Raw genomic sequence first — 7,616 nt, 5'->3', positions numbered from 1 at the left:
CCTGCACCAGGCAGGGAAGGGCTAATCCCGTGCGGTGGGTAACCCTGCTGTGGCCGTATGCAGGAAGGCAGCCCAGCTCACTTTGGGGCTGACCACCAAGGAGGAAAGATGCTTGGGGAGGCCCCTGCCTATAGAGTCAATACAGAAGCCAGAGATCACAAGACAGACGGAAGACTTGCTGCCTACAGCAGTGGTGCAGCAGTAGGGATGGGACATATGGGTGGGGGGATGGACAATGATGGGGGTGAGGCATAGGAGCAACTGGGGCTGCCACTCCCTCCCCCCATCTGTGGAGGAGGGGCAATAGATACTCTGGCCAGAAGCTCCTGGAAAAATGTGTGGCCCTGTGACCCCACCTGCTTTCCTGCTGCTTATGGCACACCTGCTGGGGAGTGGGGTCAGGAACCACTAAGCCCCAGCTTTACTGCTCACAACTCCCTGGCTTTAGTACCAGAGCAGGGCAAGTGACATCACATGGACTGTAGCTTCAGGAAGCGTGGTAGGAAATGATCCAGGAAGGTGAAGTAAGTGGTATCTCCCACATATATAAGGGCAGCATACTGTGGTTGGATTCCCCGTGACCCAGGAGTAGGCCACTCCACCATTGTTAGGGCTCTGTGTCAGGAGCATATGAAGTCAGGTGGGCCAGGGTCCCCCTGTCCTGGCACCACCACTTTGGTGATGGCTCCTTGATCTGGCTAATAGGCCATACTGCCTTACACTCATAGGCCACTCTGTTGATTCTGGCTGTTATGCCACACTGCCTAGTGCTTGTGGATGGCCATATTGTCTTTAGCCATTAGGCCATGCTGCTTTGACTCTAGCCATTGGGCCATACTGTTTGAGGTCCAGGACAATCTGGTAAATTGTACCCCTGGTGTCAGCGCACCCACAATCCACTCCAAATGGGAATAAGGTGTGCATATGTAACTCACACACCTGGATGCGTCTAGACTGGCATGATTTTCTGGAAATGCTTTTAACGGAAAAGTTTTCCATTAAAAGCATTTTCGGAAAAGAGCATCTAGATTGGCACAGACACTTTTCCGCAAAAGCACTTTTTGTGGAAAAGCATCCGTGCCAATCTAGACGTGCTTTTCTGCAAAAAAGCCCTGATCGCGAAAATGGCGATCGGGGCATTTTTGCGGAAAACAAATCTGAGCTGTTTACACTGGCTTTTGCCTGAACAGGAGCAACATAGTATTTCTGCCTATTATATCAATATTCTCATTTTAATACCAGGCACTTTAAATACTAAGAGGAGTGAACTTGAACTTCTAGCATCCATAGTTAAGTAATTACAAAATTTGTCAATATTCAGTTGTTTGCTGTCATATGATGTTATTGAATGGGACTCTTCCATTTGATTATTTCTTTTCCATTCCTACTGCTTCCTCCCCTGGTAGGCAGAGTCCATTGGCCATAGGTTTCCCCTCCCTGCCCTAAATTATGTCTCTCTCCGTAGTATGTTCTCCTGCACATCTGTTGACTTTCCCTCAGCCTTTAATTTAAAAACTCCTCTACCACCTTTTTTAATTTTACATGCCAGGGATCTGGTTTCATCTTAATTTAGGTGGAGACTCCCCTTCCTGAATAGACTCCCCTTCCCCAAAAGATTCTCCAGTTCCTAATAAATCAGAATCCTGTTGTCTGTTAGGATGAAAAATTGATAACACCATTAGTAGAAAAATGTGCTGCTATTAAAATGACTTTATTGGGCCACACAGATCTTGTTTTGTGAATACAAGCTGCAATTGGTTTCAGATTTTTCCCCCCATGACTACAATCTATACACTTACAAATATATAGCAATCAAGGATACAAAAATATAGCAAAACACACACAACTGCTCTGCACAACAAGTTGTTTTGGCAATGGTTATTTGCTAAAAAGTCAAATGGAAAGAGAAAAAAATAAAATCAGACAGAAAGATACAAAATGGCCACAAATCTGAAGGGAATTAAGCCTGCTAATGCAGTGGGATATGCAGAGAAGGAACCCACTCCATGAAAGCAGGAGATGTATGCATGGATGTCTGTCCATTCCCAGGTACCTATGCTGGTCCTGTCCCCACACTGGCAGTATGGTGCCAGCAACAGCCATGTTGCATGGGCTGGGATCTCTGTAACTGCTTAGTTGCAGTCCATGGAGGATTGTAGCAGTGCAAGAATCCATGAAACAGTTCAGTGCTTCAACCAGCATTAGGGTATCAGCTACTATTTCTGTTGGCTGAGGAGGGGACAATACCCTGGAAAACTGTCAGTCCTCCAATCTCCCCAAATCTTGAGGAGTCTCAGCCCTGCACTTGCAGCCCTGCAATGCAGAAAGGCTTCTACAAGTGTAGCAAGAAAGGAACATGACATTGTGGTGATGACACTCCACATCCCTGCCCAGTAAGCAGCTAAAAGTCTGCTCATGAAGGTGCCTCTTGCTTACATCCAGAACCACTGCAAACCTAGGGGAGCAAATAAGTTCAGAAGAGGCAACTGACAAGGAGAGAAAATCATTGTTGGCAAATAAATACACTCAGTAGTGAGTGACATGTGAGAAGGTGGAAATGAAATATACATGAGAGATAAATGGCTTTATAGTTAAAGGGAACTTAAAATGCTATCTTCCTGCTGGACAAATCCTGTATAAAAGAACAGAGCTAAGCCAATCTAGCTAAAATTTATAGCAGGACATTTTAAGTGTTATGAAGATAGAGTCAAGCATTCTACAGAAAGGATTTTATTCTGATGAAGTCTAAAAACATTGTAGAGTACATTTTATAGCATTTGAATTAATTTCATTAGAACCCTATTGGTTTAATCTCCTATTCACGTCTATAAAGATGAAGAAGTCAATTTTTAAAAAATTTATATGAAAGTATGTGACAGTGTATGTGTAACAGAGCAGATTTGAATTTGGGAGCTCTGGAGCTTAGTGTAGGAACCTCTACCATTTGAGCTAAAAGCTGCTGACTTTCATGTTAGGCTGTAGAGCTCCCTTGTTCTTATCTCTCGCTGTAAGTGGTCTAAGCGACACTACATGGGAGAGTGAACCACACCATGGCTGTGTCTAGACTGGCCAGTTTTTCCGGAAAATCAGCCGCTTTTCCGGAAAAACTTGCCAGCAGTCTACACTGGCCGCTTGAATTTCCACAAAAGCACTGGCTTCCTACTGTAAGGAATCAGTGCTTCTTGCAGAAATACTATGCTGCTCCCGTTCAGGCAAAAGTCCTTTTGCGCAAAACTTTTGCGCAAAAGAGCCAGAGTAAACAGCTTCATAGCAGTCATAATAAACATTGTTTTAATTTGGTGCCATCCTCATTGTGAGCGTGGCTGATGCTGCGGGCTCGCAGATCCTCCTCCAGAAATAGAACATGATAGTGCTCAACATTTGTGACCTGGGGAAAAGAGGACAAACCTAGAACCTTCTAATCAGATGGGTGAGCCACATGCACACCAATTATATTACACTTCACCCCTAGGCAACACTCTGTGGGTACCATACGTAGACAGGAAGGCCAGAGAAGCATCTTCTCACTTAGCAGATCTGCTCCCCCTGTGTATTCAGACTAGCACAGGGACTGATGACAGCGCAGTGTGGTAATTATTTCCTCCTTCGTTCCTCTGCCCAAAAAATCAAGTTACTGAGCAGAGGCTTAAAATGAAAGTCCATCCTGTCCCCAGCCTTAACTCCAGCATCGACTGTGGGGCTGATGATGTTGAGCTGGTGGTGATTATCTGAGAGTCGTGGCGTTCCGTGGCCTCTGAGGTATGAACGAAAACATCACATTCTCTCAGCTGTTGTCCCTTGAATGAGCTCTTCCTAAGGAATGAGGCCGGGTACTTTTCAGTGTGAAGTCTTCTCTAATCAACATGAATTATACCATTAAGATAAAGTTTGGAGGCAGTGGGCACAGCTCCACAGATAAGGTTGAATTGAATTCTATAGATAGTGAATGTCAGTGTGATGTCTAATTCAGGATTGTGCAGCCCCATGTGGTATAAATCTAGACTCATGTGGTATAAATGTAACTTTAGGACATTACCTACAAGGTAATAGAGATCCTTCACCCACCTTTTGAACCAGCCAACCTAGTTCAGCACGCTCCATCCTGCCAAGTCTAGAACTTCAAGAACAAAATGCAACAAAACCCAGAAGTCTGCAGCATGCATCAATCTGGGTGTTTCTTTCCAAACTGTCATCATCAAAGGACTTATGAAACTTTTTGTAGGAAGTAGACTGTTAACTCCCTTCTGTCTTGGCCAAATTACTTTTTGGGTAATTGCATTCAGTTTCCTTTAATTGCTCCTGTTGTTTCAATTAGGTAAAGTCATTTTCTTCAATTCCCGTCCTAATCAGTCCTGTGGTATAGCTTAGTGCCAATGAATAGCTACGGAAATCCACATCCAAGGAAACTGCAATTCAGTGAAATATAAAGCTGCTGTTCTCTTTTTTTCTCTTTGTGTGCGTGGCCTGTGAAGCATTTTGTGGACCTTCCAGATGAAAAGCTCTAGAATATTTTAAAATATTTACTTTTCTATTACAGTGTATGTATACCACTTGCTACATGTATTTAGCTGAATCCAAAACACACTCCAAATGCTCTTTTCCCCCTCAAATTCATGCTGGAATATTTACTCATTTTCATTGATGACTTATGATCAGATGAAAAATAAAGACTTTTCAAAAAGGAAGATTCTCTCTTTCTCTGTCTCTCAAAAAATGCAATTCTAAAGGTTACCCTTATAAGCTATCGGACCACAGGGACAGTCCCTGTAGATGTTATGTAGGGTTTTAGCAGATTCTTAGGTGCGTTACAGATAATAAATAATATTTTACTGGTAAGATCTAATTTTTAATAGCAAAATCTAAGAATTTAAAGGGATAGCATCATGTGGGGAAAAAAATCTCATTTTCATCTACAAATGGCTGTACCTGTTATGGTTCAAGGTAACAATTGAAATGCTTTTGTTATAGTAATTGAAGGGGGAAATAATTTTTTCCCCATTTTTCCATGATGACTATAGTATTACCAGCCTCAAGCATCCAAAATAATTTAAGATCCCACAAGATTTACCAAGAAAAAACCCACTTTGAGTTTTTTACTTTGTCTCATAATAGAGTTCTCTTAAATAAGCCTGTTTTATATACACTTCAAATTGTCAATGTCTCTGTAAAGGCCCACCATCAACAGAGGTTACATTTCTGTATGAATAGTTTCACCTATATTATTGTTACACTTACACCAAAGAGAAAATATTTGTCTCTGTTTTGTTTTTCAGTTTGTGCTTCATGCTTGCCCTTTCAGTTCAGCTTTGTGTATTTGACAACTCTTGTGTTTTATAATCAGACTGTTTCCCCTATATAATCACTTTCCCTGCTATGTCATCATAGCAATAGGGGAGAGAGACCTATTTGTAAAAGACATGGTTGTAAAAACACAAAGATTGGTAGAAGGGTCTAAGGGATACAGGTAGTACAGTATCTGAAAATAGCTTCATCTCTTCTAAGAGAGCTTTAAAGTTGACCGTATCTGACTAAAATCTAACACCAACTATTGTTTATTTAATTTTAGAATTATTACTGATACCCTTACAAATGCCACGCTTGCTTGGTAAAACTGGCATCAATCAAAAAATAAATACAGACCACAGGAGTTACTGAAATAACAAAGTATTTTAATATACTTCCTCTCTTCTCCTACCTCCCACAGTTCATGAGGTCTGACTGTCACATAATTAGCACACTAAGCTAAAATAATGAGCTCAAGAAAGAGGCAGATTTTTCCAATTAAAAATGGTACTTTCTAAGACACAGATTTTATTGAAGTTGGTGAATCATTTACAGAGCTATCCAATTAGTGGGATCTGAAGGGGGTGAAACAGTGATTTCTACCCTGAGTACAATATATTTATTACACCAGGAAAAAAGGCCTAAGGGTAATTATAAATGAATGAAATAATACAAGTATTTTAACATTTCTATAGAATCTTCATTCTGGGGTTTCCAAGCACTGCAGCATTGCTTGTAATTAAACGTAAGGTCAGCAATGTGAAATAATTGTTCTTATTTTATAGATTAGTTGACCATTTAAGTTACCCCAGTTTCATAATAGTATAACTAAGAATTTTGAACAACTACTGGCCTAGATTGACATTTGGGACTTAACTTCGCTCAGTTTCAGGTACTTGAATGTATTAGAAAAGTTTATATGAGACTAAAAGACAGTGATTTGCAAAATATTCCTCACTGGAACTTATTCCAGGAGGCATCAGCTCCTCACACTTCAAAATGAAGGCTGGCAAATAGGGAAATCCAAGAAGGGTGAGTCTGTTAGACTTGTTTTGGCCAGTTTTATCGCTGAATTTGAGCAATAAAATGTACTGCTGAATCCAGAACAATTCCAAACAAAATTAGACAGGAAGGGACAAATCTCCTGACAGTGACAATGGGGGGAGCGAGGTCTGAATAAGGTGAATGGAAGTAAAAGCACTCTGATACTTCAGTGAGACACCAATATAAGAACAACTTAGAATAAAAAGAGAGAAAAGGAGGAGAGCATGAGGAAGGATTCCAGGTGGGGTGAGGGCCCTGTTTTGACATCTTGTCCCAAGCTCTATGACTCTAGCTGTACACTGGCAGGGTGGTAGAATGCTTTGTCCATTGCACGGACTGGCATTTGGCTGTAGCAGTCTTCTTCTGCACAGTGTGCAGTATTGGCACACAGAGTGTGGATAGATTTGTCATACCCATTCCATTTCTACCAGGACACTAGTACACCCCCTCTCTAGCTATGTCTAAACTACATTCCTCTTCTGAAGAGGAATGTAAATGAGCCCAATCGAAAATGCAAATGTAGCGCTGATTTACAAATCTTGTGCTTCATTTGCATAATCGCGTGAGAGTGCTTTTTCGAAAAAGAAACCGCAGTCTAGACGGGGTTCTTTAAAAAAAAACACCCTTTTTCGAAAGAACTCGTACACCTCATTTTTTCAAGTGTACGAGTTCTTTTGAAAAAGGGTTGTTTTTTTTTAAAGAACCCCGTCTAGACTGTGGTTTCTTTTTCGAAAAATTACTCTCACGCAATTATGCAAATGAAGCGTGAGATTTGTAAATCCACACTTCATTTGCATTTTCGATCGGGCTCATTTACATTCCTCTTCAGAAGAGGAATGTAGTTTAGACATGCTCAGTCCTTCACAAACAGAAATCCATCTATTTTCTCTAAATAGACTCCTCTCATACTTTACTGCAAACTTTTTCAGTGTAACTATAATGTGCCTCCTGATGTGAACATGTAACTCAATGACATGCTTGATGTCAAATGAGAGCAGAATTTGGCATACATATCATAGCCGCTGCTGCTTTAATACGTTTTTCTTTATCTCTTCACCTGTCTCAGTTTTTTATAAAACTTACAGGAACAATCATGCCACCTATTGGCAGCTTCTAATATTGCTCAGCCTTTTAAGTGAATGCATAAACTGTTCTCTTAGGGCCAGGCCATGGCTATGTCTACACTGCAGAGCTTTTCCGGGATACCAGATATCCCGGAAAAGCTCTGCCATGTCCAAGGAATGCATCTGCTTTTCCGAAAAAAAAATCGGAAAAGCAGATGCATTTTT

The sequence above is a fragment of the Pelodiscus sinensis genome, chromosome 8 (genome assembly GCF_052426305.1).
Source record: "Pelodiscus sinensis isolate ZL-2025 chromosome 8, ASM5242630v1, whole genome shotgun sequence".
In the NCBI taxonomy this organism is placed as follows: Eukaryota; Metazoa; Chordata; order Testudines; family Trionychidae; genus Pelodiscus; species Pelodiscus sinensis.
Note: the sequence above shows the minus strand (reverse complement) of the source record.